Consider the following 20,136-nt stretch of genomic DNA (forward strand, 5'->3'; position numbering starts at 1 on the left):
GGCAAGAGGAGGAGCGCGAGTGAAGACTGACAGCCGAGCGATGCTCGCGCAGCTCAGCGTGTCCAGGTTAGCTCAGTGCTAAGGAGCTAGGCTACATGCTACCCGACGCTGCTAACCGGTTAGCGCTGTGCTGTAGCTGGTCGCGATCTTTACTAACTCACTAGAGGTAAGTAACCTTGAAACTACAACAACAACAAAACCTATGCTTTATCTATCATCATAATCATATGCTTACATGCCTCAAGTGGTTTTTAATGTTATTGTTATAAAAATTACCGTTTATTTAACACATCTAATGAAAAGATTGAAGCAAGTTAACTAGAGAGTTGTATGTTTAGTTGTGACTTGATTTTAATAAGTTAATATCAATACACTACATGTGTAAGCTGCATGTGATAGTAACTGTTTCACAAATGTGCTGATACAGGCTGGTATATCCTCCATTCCCACCTCGTTTATTTAGCCTTTTATGGAATTTTAGAGTGAATTGGACAGATTAGATATGATTATAATCTCCACACACCAGTGTTGTAAACAGTTCTCATTAATTATATTATTTTTCCACAGAGGGAAGTGGAGAGACTTTATGTGGACTGTTTTCAACAACTCTGTGGGAGATTATCACCTTGAATATTACAGATGAGGTAGAAATCCATTTTATCTATTTGTACTATGTTTTATTTCTGTCAGTACATTACATTTCATTTGGCTGACACTTTGATCCAAACTTACTTACAATATGTGATTCAACTATGAGGGTACAAACCCAGAGCCCAGTACATCGGTTCTGTCTGAAATCTGTGGTGCTGAACACAGAATAAACTGTAAGAACCAGTCTTTGCTGGAACATACACAACATAAGACATTATTTTATAATGAGTTTCTTCTTTTCATTAGATGAAGCACTGCAGCACCGGATCTGTCCTCAGCAGCAACATGGTGGAGATCGTCAGCTTCAGGCTGGTCATCACGAGGACGACCTGCACAAGCTTCATCGGCCCAACACTTCACGTTTTCTCCCTTAACTAAAGATGGCCTGCAACTGTCTAGAGTTGGCAATCATTGCTATGTATCATGGGTAATAGATTTAATTTTTATATTCATTATGGTTGGTTAAAAAAAATATTATCTTTTACAATCTGATTTGATACACTTTAGATAAAAACCCAGTGCTTTATTTTTCTAATTCCCCATAAGAGACAGAACACCGTCAGCACAGCTGAGTCCTTCAGGCTCGTCCGTCCCTAATAAAATGACAGGAGACATAAAAGAATGGCATTATTGTATAGGAAGTGTTACTTATGAACAAAGTTTCTGTCCAAAAAATTCTGTGGATATTCAACTCTGTATTTGAATTAAACAGTGCACTACCAAGACAATGCAGTATGGAGTTCTTCCACATTATCTTTGCTTTGATTGTTTGTAAGGTATGAAAACAGGTCTGTACCTGGAGTCAGTGCATAGGTGATGAAACTTAGTGTTGGAGTCCTGTTCTGTCTCCTCATGTTGGACATCCACTGGTGCAGGCTGTCTGAGTCACCTGGAGGAAAACTCGAAAATACACCGATATGTGATACGCTGAGTTTACAAAATTCATTGTAAATAGAGTAGAAATGTACAGTACACAGTTCATGCTAAAATTGTAGTAGCTATGTAACAATCAAGTTGCTTGATTTCTCAGAAGTTATTAAAACATTTCTGTGTACCCTTTTGTCATTGCTCAAGTGTTGTCTCTCAAGTGTTGACTGCAGAGGCTCGGAATCCAGTTCTGTCTCTTCATGTTGATCACCCACAGGTCTAGCCTCTCAGGATCACCTAGAGGAAAACTATACGAATAAAAAATACGTAAAAACCAATATCTGTCAGGTTACCATCTTCATACTTATGTATATGCAAACAATAAAATGTCAATAACTTCAGTCTTTTTAGATATCCCAGTTCACATAATCCATCTGTTGCATTGCCTCTTTGTGTTATTATGGGCCTATTTGTTACACTTATATTTTAAGTTATTTCATATTCATATAGTTACTATTTCATGCCATATTCACGTTTCTAACACACAAGTGAGATAAGTTTAATAGAGTTTGAAAGTGAACAATTATGGAAAACAAACTTAGTATTCACTGTAACCACAGATGACATCCTCTAGTGAAACAAATATATATAAATATAATAACTATTATTATTATCAACTACCCTTGCCAGATGTATATAGCCTTAACATTAACAAATAGGGTTAGTCTCGATAATAAAACTCATGCTAAAGAGATAATATAACATCATTTAAGCTTTCATTCCTGTGACCAGGCTTACATATGTGCGCAGTAGTTTTATATGACGCACCTAAAATTGACATTAGCTTAATCTCGACATAAGCTAACAAGCCATGCATCGTGAGCAACACTACCTGCTAATCATTGCTACGCTTCTAATATATGAATTAAATAAAAATCGATTTTCACTCACCGGAAGAACTTGACAACAGAGCTGTGCGACGGTCTGTTAGTTCAATGAACTGCACAGCCAGCCATGGTTTGTGTCGAGTGAATCGACGGGGATCCGCCGACATGAAGCTACGAGTGGACCGAGCAGCTTGCAGGTGGCTTGAGGGGAGCTAACGAGCGGCTAGTGACAAGCTGTGCCCGCATCGGAGCCTGTGCCCAGGTGTCAATCAATAGACCACGCCCCTAATTATGCGTAATTTTATTATTTTAATTCACCCCCCTCAGAGTTGTCATGAATAAAGAACCTCGCGATTGAGACTAAAACCAAAGGTTGAACCATGCTGTAAACAGGTTTAATTCTGCTCTAAAGTTGGGCATTTCAACATTGGAGTCAATGGGACTTTCTGTTTCTTGGAGCCAGCCTCTAGTGGCCACCCAGTGAACTGCAGCTTTTTACAATTCCGTATCGGCCTCATCGCTCAGCCCAGGATGTTGCCCCTTGGTACAATGACGACTGTGGTGAGGCAATGATGCTTCCTTGTTTCATGCCAGTTTCTACCTTTGAAAGGTTCATTCTCACTGCCAGGTGGATTGTTGCTGACATGTCAGCTTCATTCTCGGCTTCTGTCTTGGCCTGGCAAGTGATGTATGCAAATATAATGTTGAATTTCTACCTCATTGTCATCAAACCAGACTGAACACTGACTGAGTAGAGAAACCAGTCTTCATTTGGTCCTCATTGTGCTTCAGAATTCCCTTTGGGAAAGTTGTGTATAGCGCCTCAGTTTCTGGCTCGGGTAAGTGGAACGTGAATCATGATGTTGGGGGCTTGGATTGAAAATGGATCCAAGGTTAAAAATGTTATGTATCCTTTTCTGTAGAGAATGTTGGTGATGATAAGATGTGTGTGTACACATAATAAATGACACTTTCAGGGGCAAAAAGAGAAGTAGCAGCCAAGCAAAGTAAGAAGGATCAAAGATAAACACACGTCTGTTTATTGCATATGCTGCTCTGGCTCAGTCTAAATAGGTCCTGACAGCTGTGACATATTAGGCTGAGACAGGGAGAAGGCAACTACTTTAGATTGAGTGACAGTTTAGACGGGGGGACCAAGTAGGAGGGGGAGGTTAGATAAACAGTGGATGCGGACAGAGCTCAATCATTATCAATGCCTGCCGTGCATATCACCATCCAGCTTACAATGATTAACCATAAACTCTTCTGAATAATTGATGAACTCTCTTAGACACCAAGAAACCAAATTCATTAACAAATGCCTTTAACCAAGTTGATCTGGTTTTAATAAACTGAACTTGTTCCTCTAGGTTGGCTACTATATGATGCAGCCTTTGATAAGATAGAAACGTGATAGCTTGTTTTAACCTTAACTGCAGTGGCTTCCTTGCACCGCGTTTCTTCATTGCTTTGTCATCATTCGCGAGACAATACACCAACCTTGTCTCTGGCAAGATGAAATGGAAGTCGTTTAATGGAAAGATGATTACTTTCCAGTGTCAGTATTGTGATTATCAGGTGAGAAATAACAGATGAGAAATGACACAGGTTTGCCTGGTATAGAAAAGTAATGCAAGGTCTGAGGCCATTGGGGTTCATCTTCAGGGGACAATGTCACTCTTTGCAAAATATGCTGCCCATACCTAGATATTTCTATGAATAAGTGAAAACCTTGACCTGATGCTGGTGCAAGAGGAAAATATTGATTAAAGAGACAGTATGGGGTTCCTTCACTGGGTACCATGAATGTAACTCAATTCAATGACATTGTTCCAATTAGTTGAAGAAATAGTTTAGTGTGGAATAAAGTCACAGACCTCTTTATATGATCTGTAGAATTTTTTAATTAGTTAAATAATTTATGAAGCAAAAAGGATATGATGATTATACGATATTAACCGCTAAGTCTGGCCCTAGAACAAAACTTAGCTTTATGCAACATTCCCTGTAGCATACAGAGAATTGTCTATGAATTGAAATGTTGTGTTGAATTTCGTAGCTTCCCTAAATCCCGGATATCATTCACTGGATGGAGGAATTAATAAAGAAGCGCATTGATGCTGAGCCGTAGTCCTGCAACAAAGTGGGGAATCTGCAGCACACACACACACACACCGCACACAGACGCACACACACAGAAAGCATCCACCTTGTCCTTATCACCACACTTGTGTATCCAAAGTAGCACCTCTCTGATGGAGATGTGCAACATCTGCTGATTGTGAAAGACAAATCAAGTGACAGATCAATGCTGCCGATGACAGATCCCGACAACAATTGGTATAGCTTTATTACACCTCCTCCTGTTGAAAGGCAGTCTGGAAATTAAGTGTATGCCTGATTTAGTACAAGTTTTCGCTTCAATGCACCTATGGCTGATATCATCAACATTGGAGCCACTTCATCTCGCACGGAGTCTCACAACCCGAAGGAGGAAATAACAGTTGTTTTTTTTCTTCAGGTAACAGTAAGGAATCAGACGGCTTAGACGGGAGGCAGGTTCAGCCTCGTAAGCCTTTTCACATAGGTGATTAGTCAGGCATTAGACTTCCTGTGTCAGCTATGAGACCCGATTCATATGATGATCAACTTTATATATCTTTTATATTTGTGTCACTAGAATATAAATGTGTGTCCTGTTGAAGATAGAAATAATAATGAATTTATTGCTTATTTTACGTGGGCCATATGTGACATTTATTGGTGAGTGGCAGAGTGATGTGAATAAACAGCGGTCTTAAGCTTCATGAGAAAAATAGAGCAACATTCTTACAATTTAGATTTCTAAAAATTCATGTTGGACAATGTTTGAATTTCAGTAGCAGTGTTTTACAATAACACTGTGACTTTGCACAATGAAATTCAAATGAGTTCATCATTCACTGAATTAGGGGATCTGAGCCATAAATAAAAAATACTTCAGTCTCATGGGAATTCAGAGCAGTACATCACAGACTCAGGCTGAGTTTCACACGCCATTTGCAGTCAGTCAAGGAAATCTCTAGATGAAAGGTTAAATGATGACAGGCATCTTCCTCGCTTGATTCCTTATAGCTCCACTTGGCAGCAGCACAAAGTTCCCCAATGTGAATTCAGATTGGAAAATGTATTTCAGGTTATCAGTATATCCAAGCCATATTTTGGGGCAAGGTGATGAAAGCAATGCATTTTAAACAGTCTGGCAGAGTCAAATGTAAGTTCTGTACAAAATATGGTCTCAATTAGTATCAGATATTATTTTAAATGTGGGCTTTTAGCCACCAATGAGTAATATAGTGTTTCAGATTTACAGTTGCTGTGTGTTGTCAGGATTTCTTGAACAATATTCTTGGATTTGGATGACACATATTTACTTATGAAGGTGACATCATAAAAAAATCATATTTTTTAAGATATTCACTTTGTTTTCTTTTTTCTGATTGTCTGCCTCACCTTGATGTGTTTAACCCATCTCGTATTATCCCTCTCAGTGCTCCCAGGCCTGTTACTCAGTTCTTCTTGTCTTCTCTGTTCTGTTAACCGGAGTTCCCTCGAGCTTCTGTTCCCTCATGTTCCACTGTGTCCTTTGAGTTGGGTTAACTGTTTGCATCCACCTGCCTGTCTGCCAACCTGAGTCTCTGTAAGCCAGTTAATTTCACGATAAATTATTTTCACTGTGCCTTTACTGTCTCAGTTTATTCTGTGTTTGGGTCCTGAAATCTTTAACCATTACCCTACACTGTAAAATATAATTGGTTTTCCATTCTGTCACACAATCCACATAAATCCTGGTCCCAGCCCAGATATCTTCAAGTACAATCCAAATTCCAGGTATCCAAAAAGAGAGAACCAAAATTGCATATTTGTAATTATTGATACATTATAATTACACACATTCATCCTGCTGCAGCCTAGAATTTCAGGTCAACTATCTACAATAGTTTCCACTATTCTTTACACAGCCAAGGTTAAACTGAATGAAAACATCCACTGCAGATGATTAATGCATGGCATAAATGTCAAGCTAACCTATTAGCCAGTAAGGGAATAATATGAACCTTTCACATGAAGAATGAGTCCATTCACCTAATGCTAAGTCTTAATGACTAGTGCATGAGCCCTGTGCCACCGAGTGACACAGATTTATGAGAAAGACAGTCTTCATATTTGAGCAAATCATGTGTTTTCATGGCAAACAAAAACTGTTAATGGTTCATTGTGAATGTTCAAGTAACCAGCAATACTTCAGATGGCAGTGGCAGTAAATCTCTAGCAACTCGACCCATTTGATGTTATAAATAAATCATTAGAAACACTGGCACATGATTATGACAAATATAATGAAGCTTTGTTAATACTTGATAAGCCTGTCATATTTGACTTATGAGTTATTTCCTTCATTGAGAGAAGCACAAATGCGGATGACAAGTGAAATTAGTCTAAACACGACTGATGTTCAAAGGCAAGACGCTGCAGAATTGTCTGCGCTCCAAGTGAGGAGACAGTGTGCAGGCTGCAGAGGACCCTTCCTTTAGCTAACATGCATTTCCCTCTGCTTCCCTCTGGCTATATTTTATTCAAGCTTGATTTAATGTACTTTAATCAAGCAATTACACTGCTATCGTAATGTGAGTGCATTCAATTAGCCTATGCCTTATCAGTCTAAATTTTACCTCGTATAACATCTCAGATCCTATATTGCATTTTCTTAAGCTGACCTCTGTGGGTGTCATAAAGCAAAGCCACTGCTACCCATAATCCTTTAAGTCAGAAGTATCTCTCGACCACAGCGGTAGATTCTATCACAACTTTTAGCTAGCTTTGATATTATCCTTTCAATCCCGTTCCACCAGAGCATGTGATGCTATTTGATATTGTGTCCATAGGGGAACAATATTAACTTACATTAGAGGCTATTAGTACATGAATGTTTTGTACAAATTAAAAGACAATTTCACGAAGACGGTAGCTACTTGCCAGTGCTCAGTGGCTCGATATAGCACAAGCTGTAGCTGCTCAGTTTGTGGTTCTCCAATCACAGTAAGGCTAATGTGGGATTTGCAAGTCAGCGCCTAGAAGCTGAATTTAACAACTCGTTAACCAGGTCATACAGAACACTGAGATCTTTGTTTATTTCTCAACAGGCAAGTTAACTGTTTAAACAATCAATGTCTTCGGATTCTCAACTTGGAAATTTAACAGGATGACCTGTTGCAGGGTCCATTCAAAGACAAAAGTCTTTGTCTACTCTTGCGGTCAATCTGATTGAATGGATCTTTCCAGACATGCATCGGGATTGAAGAGCACGCCCTTAACGTTAACAGCAAAGTTTCATCTCCCTCTATAATGGAGTGAACCAGGCTCCTCGTTGCCAGGTTAATGTGTGTGCTAATGTCACCTTGAGCAATTTGGCCCATTTTCCTTAACTTTGATACTTTGACAACAAAGCCTACATACAGCACAAGTCATAAGACACTTGAATTGCTTCCCTTGTAATTGCAGCACTCTATCATCACCTGTTGTTTTCCACAGTTTTCCTTATAATGTATGAAAATCTCAACCACTCTCAGTCACCTGGTTCTCTGACCTGGATCAGGTTGTGAACAACTCTTTGAGTGTCTGGACCCAGTACACCTTGTGCCAGTGAGAGCTGCTCTCTGGAAGTGAACACTGCAGGGAGGGCTGTGTCACACCACTAACATGCACTGAGCAGCTTTGATTATGTCTGCATGTCACATGGTCTCGCTTGAAACCAAACCTTTCTCTGCTGACGCTCATCTGATTGGCAGGTAAAACAGACCTGTGGAGCCTCTTTTCTGGTTTAAATATGCATATGATTTCCCTCCATGCTGTGTAGGGAGAAAGAGTTATTGTGTACTTACTGTCATGGGTTGATCAAGCAAACTACTGCATTTGAAAGAACAAAAAGCATCACTGACTCATTGGCAGGTCGCAGACCATGCACCATAGGATAATACAACATGGGCATACTCTGAAGCTGTGATTTGGATCAAACACATTAAGATATCTCTCCTCTTGAACACAACTTTGGGGAACAAGGACAAGCTGCGCTGGCACCACCAAACAACACCCCAGCACAGTGACTAGGCCTACATCCAAATTGGATATAATTTACACCAAATGATTTACATCTATGTTTCAAGTCAAAACCAGTGCCACATGTGGTGAAATAACATGATCCGCCATGTTGCTGAATTGGTTGACTCAAATAATAGAACAAAACTAAATTACTACTAATATATGCTGCAGTCACAACAATGGCTTCATCTTACATGTTGAATGTTGAACCCATGGGTGCACCATGGGTTTGACATACAAGTTATCATTTAATCCAATGTTTATATTAATTTTCTATAATCAATATATGCCTGTAATAATGTTCTAAATGTAACATTACTATTAAGATGTTAAACACAGGTCTATTGTAGAACAGACGTCCTGGACTCACTGAATACAAGAGTGATAAAAAGTACCAGTGAGTTTAAAGAAATGTCGAAGACCTTTACTGCAAAAAAAAAACAACTATATATATCATATCTGCAGGGGTTGACAGGGCTGTTTCTCAATACCACTTTTTCAACTATTATGTATCCAGCCGCTAAGATTCGATATCTGAGATTTTGCTTTTCAAAACTGACTTTCCAGTCTGTGGACTGCTTGGATTTAAAACAGAACAAAAAGAAAAAGAAGAAGAAAAATAAACGCTGCAGCATTTCCGGAGTGGTGGGTCAAAGGCAATGCATCTCCTACCATCTGCAGATAGGGGTTGATAGCTAGTCACTGTTTAATGTATGTTGAATGTAATTTTCAGTTTTACACAAATACAGCCATGTCGACCCCCAACTTATTACATTTTTTGCAGGGACAGTGCCTGTTGTATGATTGCACTGTGAAGAGGCAGAAAGGAGCATGACTGTGGAGGAAGTGAGACAATGACACCCTTTATGTTTTCACAATCCTCCCGCATGCCAGGGTACAACACAATGTAGCGGAACCAGCCTCATCAGCATTGATCTGTCCTTTAGTCCCAGCAGTAAGTCGCAAAATCACAACATTTAGTTCACATTTGAAATGGGAGCTCATTTTCCCTTCCATGCCACTCTCCATTACCGTTGTACATTTAGGCGTATCTGGGGGGTTTATCATGCATTTAACTGTTGTCCATGTTTTTAACGATTTTCCTTCCTTAATATTTGGTGAAATGAGTAAACAAATCGCTCTTTCGCTGTAGCCAGGGGTCGGCAACCCGCAGCTCTGGAAACACATGTGGCTCTTCAGCCCCTCTGTATTGGCTCCCTGTGCAGTGTTGTGCATGTCGCCCATATATTTCGCGAACAGTGAACTTTACGAATCAGTTTTCATATGGTGCACGTGAGGGAACATCACTGTAATTTGTTAAATCATCTATCAGGCCAGCATGAATAATTGGTATCATAGCAAGGCAAAGCACAATGATTTGTTGTGTCTTATGGGTATGAATAAATAAGCAGGCAAAATTAGCAATAATATATATATATATATATTTTAGGAAGTGATATATATGAAGTACAGTTTAAGGCAAGGGGTAGTGATGGATAAAGTTGTCTTTAAAAAACAAGTTAGGTCTTTCATTCTCCCTTTCCACCTTTTAAACTATGAAATGAACGTGAACTATGAACGTGAACTATTCATGTTTATTTGTATGAACTGAACTTTGAACTAGTTCATGAGATGTGTGAACTTGCACAACACTGGCAAAAGGTGGAAAGATGGAAAGCAGAGTGACAGCAAAAGAAAACATAAATAATGTCGCAGGGAAGGGAATGCATTACATTTGTGTGTAAAAGAGGGGGCATTTCATTGTGTAGAATTTGAGTGTATGTGTTTGGATGAGTGTGCACCCAAGCTGATGCCTGGGCCACACTGGCATCGGAGCTTTTCATTTCTGTGCACATGTTAACAGATTAGAGCAGTTTCAATGTTTATCTGTCGAATATGTGAAAAACTAAAATGTTTGCAAAAATTCCTATAGCCTACTCTTTCAAAATATAATTACTGCAGTGTTTCTGTTGACTGAATCCAGTCATTTATTTAAAAATGTATTGTGAAATAGTTGCAGCAGTGGAAGATAAATGGCATCATACTGTATAGCACTGGTATTTTATAACAGGACTACATTTACACATGGAAATATAGTTATATATGTACTTATACTAAAAGTAAACGTTAAGAGCTTCAGGGGATGGGTCTCTCGCTCTCTCTCCCTCTCTCTCTCTCACACACACACACACAGACACACACATTTATGGCCATTTTCTAGGTAAACCCTATACAAAAAAAAAGCACTGGCATGCAACTCTGCAGCTGAACTGCAGTAAGTGTGAACAACTGACAACAGGGACATGCAGTGTTATATATGAATATATAAATCTATAATAGTTAGGTATTAGATATATATATATATATATATATATTTTATTAACAGCTACAAGCTTAACATGCATGTCCTTTTTAGGCTACCAAATATGATAGAATTACTGATCAGACTGTAATATTCTTAGATTTAATATTTTATAATCACCTAAATTCATCTTTTTCTGAATGAGTCAATATGCACTTGGAATACGAAAGAAGAAAAAATCTGGATGTTGGTTTGTGATTCAGATTGATAATTGGTATTATGAATAAACATGAAGAAAGTAGACCACCTCTCCTCTGTTCAGTCTGATGCAGATTGAGTCAGGACGATTTCTTTGAATAAAAAAAGTTTGGGCAGCCCTTGGCAAATCACATTTAGTAAATATGAATCCAAGCCCTGCAGCTAACTGTAAATATTAGGTGGTCTTCAAATGTATCAAGTGTAACTTGGTATTTGATGAATTAAAGACATATTCACTGTGGCGCTCATGCCTCCTTGACATAGACACACACAGTAAGTCACATTCACACCTGTTTGGACATGACTCAGAGAACATGCAATCTCAACACCGCCCAAACTGGGAATCGAACCACCTTGGTGTGTGGCGACTGTGCAGACCTGATTCTTTGTAATAGACAGGTTTTCAAAAGACATTTATGAGACTGAGAGCACACATTTAAATGCAATGCAAACATACACATTACAGGCTGATAAAGAACAAATGTGGTTTGATTAATATAAAAACAAAGTATTGTCATCATCTATCTGATCAAAAACATGACTGTTTATCTGTAAGTATGAATTAAAGGAGCATTAACAAGTGTTACAGTTGATTTCTGACATAATTGGTATAGAAATGAAAGCAGCACTACTTTACATCCCCAGCCTCAGGCACCAGTGTCATTAGTCTCTTGCACACATTTGCACACAATCGGTCAAGCGAATATCAAAACATCCTGCAGGGCTGTATAATGTAACTCATCTTAATAGCTCATTTATATGTTGCAGTCTGAAGGTGTGGATCCAGCTCTCTGACACATTAACTATAGGTCAGTGCTGGTCAGGTGACCGGTGACAGTGAGGACCAGTTATCACCAATGTCAGTCAAATTAGCTGTTTGTGTGACTTCGGTCAAAGCTGGAGTGACGGAGGGTTATTATCAATAAAATAACACATCATATTTCCCATGGGCCCAGTTAAAGGTAGAATAGGATTTGGATTCATGTTCAACACTCTTATTGTTCTCAGCCCAAAAACGATATGAGGTAATGTTTCTGATTCAAGTAAGAGTCTGTTAATATTGTGTGTGCACTTGTAGTTTGATGTGTGATAATACAGTACATATGGTAATAAAAAAACGTATAACAACACAGCACACCCTTCCCTCCCACGAACCAAGCACTTGCTTCTCTCTAGATACACGTCCTGAATATTTACGAGTATCAGGGGGAGTGAGGGGTGCGTTCACTCCTGCACATCATCTGCGAACTGTTCAATACTTTACCTCCTACTACTCCTACTAATATAGATTGATTAAGAAAAGGAGCTGCTTATTACTGAATTATTCATGGTCACTTTAGAACGTCAACCCTGAGTGAGATGTGCACTCAAGAAATGTTCAATTGAATCTCTGACTCTGTCATTTGGATATACAAATATTGGAAAAATGAGAAGCCCCTCAAACAACCTATTCTGTCAAGATATCATAATGATATCAACACAAATACTTACATATTCAAATGAGTCACCATGGCTACTAGAAGAGTGATATGACCAGTGTAACTGTCACTGAAGGAAAGAAGTTAGAAGACAAGAGTTTTGTAATTGTTCGCATGTGTGTTCTTATTTTGATGAATGCCATGTCTTCATAAGTTGAAAGCGAGTGCAAACACAGAAATCACAGAAATTGAAATGAGCACTTAAGAAGCCAGAAATGATGAAAGAAAAATCTAAAGACAGTGCTGCATCGAACTGAAACCTGATATATTTTGTAGTGTCAGCCCTGAACATAAAATATCACAAAACATTATGCATGGAATGCAGTTACACGTTCACTGAATGCTGTATCAGGAGAAAGTGTTTTAATTTAAGTAAAAAAATGTTCGATACAAGATTTGAAGTCAAAATAAATATAGTTGAACTAAGAAGAGAGATGGGGAAGGGAAAAGAATAGCCTGACGGGATCCATCAGGACCGGACATGTTGGGCAAGTTTCAGACGAAATGTTTTCAATCATATTAGGGTTCAGGTCCTGCTCGATGTGCACGGAGCTCTGCCTCCACAGACCTGGGTGCACTGCACACCGGGTGGTGCGGTTGCATCTCCTGAGCCGCCTCTCGTCTCAGCACAGATATAAGCTCAGTTTTCAGAATGAACAGGCCACATTTGGAATATAATATTTGAACTAAAAGCTGTAGCAGTAAAACATGTCACACATTTAATATGTGACCACCAGTCGGTAAAACCTAAAGATGATTGAATATTCTCCTCTTAGACCTGTTCATGTGTTTAAAAAGTTATCTTTTGCAGTGTGTAGCAAATATTATGTTTGTTCCCTCCTCAACATTCCCATATGTATAATAAAAAGTATAATGTGCACACAAACTTGTTTGTCTTTTTTTTTTTATAAAAATGATAAAATATTGTGGTAATTTACATATTATACAACTGTACAATAAAGTAAAAAACACAACTGATAAGAGTGCTCTTTGGTGGGCGTAGATTCGGTTCTAGATCAAATCCAAGATACAAAAGATCGGTGAAAGTCAGAATCTTCATAAAACTGTGTAAGTGGGTTTTAAGAAGAAAAGTTTGGTGAATGTGACCCAATCATCTCTCTCTATCCCGGCTGTTCAGTCTTCAGATCAGTGGACAACATTTGAGATAAGAACAGAACAAAATGTGAGCAACTAACACTGTGAACTTTGTTTGTGTCAAACACCACCCTCCAAACCTTTTTCAGATTTGAGTTTGTTAATAGTGATCGTACCACATGTCTGAATTGAAGACAGAAAGACGTTTCTGGAATTAGTAAGTATATAAATTTGTATTCCTTCACTTTTCCTCCTGACCGAGTCTCTAAGCTAAGGTGACCACATCTGGACTAGAGCTCAGTAACTAATACACAGACATGAGTCCGATATCTATCTTCTCAAAAAAAGCAACGCTTGTTTTCTCCCAATTCCTTTTTAACTATTCCTTTACTTTCAGTCAATTCAAGAATAAGGCAGGATTATTGTTAAACTGACTGTTACACCTTGGGAAGCTTGTAGTTTTCAAGAGCACTGTGTACACTTTGGACCATATTCTGTGAATTAATTGCTCTTGTGCAGGGTGAGAAACATGTTGTGGGCTGAAGGCTTTGAAAACAATCCGCAGGGACTCAATTCGAACCTTCAATGGAGCTCCACATTTACGGTCGACTGACTCCGCAGTGTGGTCAAGCTCTCCCCCATCCCAGCTTTGTCTCCACATCATTAAAACTGATACTGAGTGGCCATAAAAGCTGACCAAAGAAAAGCAATCAAAGTTAGTGGTGCAAGGAGGGCTTTTAAAAAGGCTTACATTTTGCACCGTGCTTTGAAGAAGAAAATGCGGAGCGTGGTAGTGCAATTTATTTTTTTCAAGCCTGGGGCTCCATGTTTCAACGATAACAAAAGAGACTATATATAAATGACAGTTTGCAGGTTGCTCGCCATGCCCTGCCTCCCTGCCTGTAAAATATCACACCTCTTTCTCTATAACAAATTGGAAGCGGTGTCAAGACGAGACCCTCTGTGGAAGGCATGCTGAATACAACCCAGATAATTCAATTAAAACGAGGACCAGCAAGTAGGATGTAGTCTACCACAAACCAAATGATTTTTTAGGAGACAAAGCTCTGTGTTTCAAAACTTGGTGAACAAAATTCTTTACTAATGTGTGGCACCAATCCAGACTCCTCGAAGAACGATGAATAATTAAGAAGACCTTAAATCCCTGCCTAATTGCTTTTTATTGATCATATTCCAGGTCTACTAATTATCTTGAAAGATCTTTGCCAGAACACATATGGAGGTTCATGCTCAAATGATGACTAGTTCAGATTAACAATTACACAATTGCAGACTTTTAAATAGGAGCTGCTTCTAGGCTTATCAATAATCTGTTGAATCACTAACAAGAAAAACAAAGTGTATTTCATGACAGAAAACCAATCTCAGGTATCCGGGGTCTGTTAACAATGATTGTTTATAGTAACTTTAGCTTTAGCTTTATGTGAAGTTCGGACTGATTTCATGCTGTTTAACAGTGTGAAGCTCAAGTCTAAAGTTAAATGGGAACAGGCTAAATAATGTTTCTCATAAAGTCCAGATTTCCACTGAGTTCTCTGGCCCGTCAGAGTTCACTGAGCGCTGGGCCACCGTCTGTACTACTCCAGTTGTTGCCTGGCAAACAACACCAGTCATAGTGGTAACTGATCTCAGCTAAGCCATGAGTAATATCTCAATTTCCCTTTTGAAGGGGCACAGACATCGCGACAGGGATGTGACCTTCAAGTATGAAGATGGTGCTGAATTTTTCAAAAAAACTCTTAAATTATTCATGACACTGCTTTCAAACATTTCCACCAGCAGCCCTCTTTTCCTTTTTTCTGCTCTGTTAGTGGTAGGTAGCTAAGCTCATTGGAAGCCCCTTTTATGAACTTCTTGTATTATTCATCAGAGGATGTCCCTGTCCACATTCTAATGCAGCTGAACACAGCCCCAATGCAATTACATGACAAATATCTTATGTACTTGGCTTGTGTCTCAAGCTCTGATGTGTGCACAGGCACTCTCTCCGACCCACATGTGCATAATCATATGCATACCTAACTATTACGCATGTACGACACACATTTTGTGCAATCCGTCAGGGAAATGTGGAACCATTATGCTTTGACAGCCCTTGTGAAACGTGTGGGTATAAAAAGAAACATACGCATATGCACATTTCTTCATCTTGAATACACAAGTGCATCGCTGTCATACAGGTGCCACCTCTTCAGTTTCCTCTGCTGCTTTTCATCACAAGCTTATCCTGAGCTTTGGGAAATGTTGCGTGATGCTCTAACCGACAGAAAACCATCACAGAACAGCAATACCCTTGTTTCTTTTAAGCTGTCTACATATTTGTTGGTAAACTTAAGTATTCCAAGTGCCCACCGAGCATTTCAACAATGCCTCCACTGATGACACCTTACTTCTTGGATTGACACCTTACTTCTTGGATCTCCTGCTCAGTCTTGGTGGTCATTACTGTTCATATAAACTACAAATGTATCCTTAACATACGAGCCAATTTCGCTCTCATTTTCACTCCGGTAATGTTCTTATGTATATAAGTGCAAGTCCATTATTTGCCTCATGCATGTTGTGCAAGTACTAAATGACAAAAAATGATCCTGCACCAAGGTCGATGGAGTTTCTGCAGATCAGGGGTCAGAGGGATTTTTGGTTGTTATCTCAACAAAAAATAGTACCACAGTACAGACCATAGTATTCACTACTTTAATGTAACCATCAGCAGATCTAGCAAACACATTTTACGAGAATAAATACTTTACAGTTAATAGTAAATACATGCATTTTTTGTTTATTATATTAGTTGTATTACAGTTGTCCTTTTCCACTTACATTTTCTGACACCATTGCAGTTATAATAATGCTATCTGTTTTGACTGTGCGGCACAGTATTACTTCCACCAAGGAGGTGAGGTTTTCGTCCTTGTCCATTAGATTTTTTGGTTTGTCAGCAGGCTTACGCTAAAAATACTGTACATATTTTCCCACAATACAAAATGGGCCAAGAAATAACCCATTCAATTTTTGACATGTGGACAAAGGGGAATTGCAAGATAAGCAGTGTTTTGACATTTTACAAATTTTCCAGGGACTAATGCATGGACCATGATGAAAAAAATAAATATAATAAAACATGCATCTTAGGGGACTAAAAGCCATGACTGAGAGAATTTGGTGTGGCTTGATTGAATTTTAGGGAACTGTTGGGCCTTGGCGGAGGTATGCGCTCCACTGAATGCCATTCGACTTTTATTTGTGTGGAAAGCAAATTCATCACTGTCATCTGAACGTTTCAGATTTGTTTAGCCAAGGTGATCAAAATGTCCAAGGAACAGTGTCCAAATGATGGAGTCCGATGAAATAGTAAGACTTGCATAAACTCATCCAATAATATTCCATTATGAATATATTATCAGAATCAACTCATGTCACACACAAATAAACTCTACGTTTAATGTGTATTTCCATGTCCTCTCTTTTGCCTCTCTGGAGCTGCAGACAAAACAGGCTGTTTTCGCCTGCTTCTTGACTCCTCCTCTGATTGGCCTACTGCATTTTGAGTGACACGCGACCAGGCCTATCACCGGTCTCATTCTGGCTCAATGTTGAGCTCTCTGGTAAACACAGCTGAAAGTGACTTTTTGTTTGTAGCTATAGAAGGCCAGCCACAGATTCAGTCGGTGACAACAGGATTTGTTTCTGAACGGTAAGTTACACTGTCCTCATTTTTGTTCAAGTTTTTAGCTCTAAATTAGTGAAATCCACATTACTGCATGTTAAAAATTGAAAGGCTGTGACATATTTTGCATGTGAACATTTACATAAAGAGCACGTTGATACATATGCATGTAGAAACAGTGTAAGACATCTGATCCTCACATTGGGCTCTCACACAGCACCCCAGCTTTCTCACATAGATGCCATAACTTCAGTCTACAGCTTCCACAGAGCAGGAAGATGCTCTCGGACGGGCTGTTTTGAAGAATTGTATGTTTGCCCAAGCCACTGACTTCCAACTGAGAAGATTTTTGTCTCTACACTCCACACCACCACCACCCCCCTTCAGCCCTGAGAACACATCAGACAGTCCTGGGTCTTTTGGCACCTGAGGCTTGACATTATAAGCTTCATCATTGCTGTGGGTTCTGTGATCATGACAATGATAATGCTTGTGGTAATATGGCTTTATGAGGCCTCTCGTCCTCCCATCTGCTCTGCTCTCCTTACCAGCTCCGGCTGCCCAGGACGTCATTTTGACTCCCTCCCTCTGCCATCTGTCCTGTTCTGCCATCCCTTCCTACATTCCTACTCCCTGTTAACCCTCCACCCCCTATTGTTCAATAACATGATAAAAACCTATGTCCTGTGTCTTGTACTGTAATACTTTGATCGATTTATTAAATGATCCATCCGCCAAGCTACAGCAGAAACTCATTCATGGCTGTTATGAGACTGAAAATGCACAGGCAACCATTCTCACATGTGAAGTGATTGGTGATCCTCTCGGAGAGTGAGTGGAGTATCTCAAAGTGATGACAAAAACTTTTGTAGGATGCAGCAGCCTATTCCTGCAGGGTTAGGTTTTGGAGTGGGATATAGTTTTGGAATGGCAATCGCTCCTTTAACGCAGAACACGTACTGTGCTTTGGGCATAATGTTGGACTAATGACTTAATGTAATGATATATGATGCATCTCGTCTTCCTGCCACAACAAAATATCCCGGCTACAATAACACCATCTTCTTGTGTTTAGTATCATTGTCCTTTTAAGAGGGAGAAATAATTAGATAATGGCAATACTATCAAGACAACACATTGGTGTGACAAGATCTACCTACAATTACTAAAATGTATTTAACGTTTACTTCTGTACTAATTTCAGTTTTTAATTTGGTGCGTGTCCCATCTACTAACATGTATGGGTCAGGACTTATGACCTATATTGCAGCAAGCCACAAAAGGTTTTGGCTTTCACTTTTTGCAGTTAGCATGTTTCACGTTGTCTTCTCCACTGAATATCCTATAAAATGCCTTACATGAATATTTGCCTTTTCCCTTAAAAAAAAAATGTCTGCCATGTAAGTACTGCTGTAACTTTGGTTCATTGTATCTTGTACTTATTCTGATCATTTTGTTGTGATATTGAAAGACTTGTCTTCGATAAGAGACCAGACTTATGACTGTGATCAGTCAAACAGTTGCAGAACAATACCATGTTTTTTGTTTCATTGTTTTTTGAGTTTGTAGAACGAAATGGGCATTTCTGATAAAAAGTTAATAAAACACCACAGTCCTTACTTTCCTAACTTCTGTAACAACCCTTTTTTGCTCTTGTTGTTTTCCAGAATTTAAAGCACTAAACTAATCCATAAAAATGTATTTGTAATCATATTGTATAATGTCGTAATCATAATGTATAATGTTGTTCAGGATTTCTGAGTCTCATCACACATATTGTGTGGAACAATGCCACTTTAAAACAAACTCAAAGGCTCCTTTTTCTCTTGATTAAGGATATAAAAGGTATCCTCAATCTTTTATTCTTTTTGCGACAGAAGCAGCTCTCACAACAGTCTCAGAGCATAAGCCACACAAACAAATCCCATATGACTAATTATATTTCAAAGCAAATGAAAGTGCTTGCCAAATGGTGTTCCTCTCCAATCTCTCATATGAGACACCAATAAACACTTTAAATGCTTGTCAGCGACGTGCACATAGCCAGAATGAAAGTGACGACCATGGACTGTGCCATGCTGCATTAATCACACCTATGTTAACATCGCAGACAACTGGGTTTGCATTGTCTTACGATGCAAACAGACGAGGCTAGTGTTTGGTGCCACAGTCCTTTACACCTGCTGTGCACACCAGCTTCCAACACTGCTTTTCATAGCATAGTCATACATTAGTCAAAAAATAAAAACAGTAACATGCCTCTGAACTTTGTCCAGCCAGTGATTTTTTTTTTGCCACCAAAATATAAGTAGGACAACAATTTTGTGATAGATATTTGTAATTTCTAGGAGCGAGGGTTGCATTTAGAGAAAATAAACATTTCCGCTTCATTCATAAAACCTGCGGAAAAATTAAAACCAAAACAAACACCACCAAACAACAAGCACTAGTGGGGAGTCAGGAGCGTGCGATGACAGCAGCATTTACATGTAATTCAAGTGTTAGTCATAATGTCACAGAGTAAACCCTGTCTGAGCATTTAAGTCAGATTAGACAGACTCAAACTTCAACACATTAATCCTCTCCAAGAAAAGAAAAAAATGAAAACAAAGACAAAAAAGTCCTCCCATTGGCCCAATCATGATAAAAGCTGTGAACCAACAACCTAAGAGCCCCAAAAAACCACAACAGCAAACATGTTATGACAGCTGAAGACAAAATTTATACATGCAAGATCAGCGTTACTTGAAAATTTGGTGATGAGCAGGA

At 39.0% G+C, this 20,136-nt stretch overlaps 1 protein-coding gene and 1 long non-coding RNA gene across 3 annotated transcripts in view; both read right to left on the reverse strand.

Moving 5' to 3' along the window:
• ntm (neurotrimin) overlaps window positions 1–20,136 on the reverse strand; it is a 376,487-nt gene that overhangs the window by 219,013 nt on the left and 137,338 nt on the right. The gene's annotated exons all lie outside the window — the stretch shown is intronic.
• On the reverse strand, window positions 1,139–2,697 carry LOC133969923 (uncharacterized). Of its 2 annotated transcripts, none has more exons than XR_009924252.1 (3): window positions 2,470–2,697; window positions 1,707–1,826; window positions 1,139–1,551 (listed from the first exon to the last, which is right to left on the reverse strand). It is a non-coding gene; the product is annotated as an uncharacterized LOC133969923 (long non-coding RNA). The 2 variants fall into 2 exon arrangements; XR_009924251.1 differs by having other exon boundaries at window positions 1,139–1,540; window positions 2,470–2,695.

The sequence above is a fragment of the Platichthys flesus genome, chromosome 15 (genome assembly GCF_949316205.1).
Source record: "Platichthys flesus chromosome 15, fPlaFle2.1, whole genome shotgun sequence".
Classification (NCBI taxonomy): domain Eukaryota; kingdom Metazoa; phylum Chordata; class Actinopteri; order Pleuronectiformes; family Pleuronectidae; genus Platichthys; species Platichthys flesus.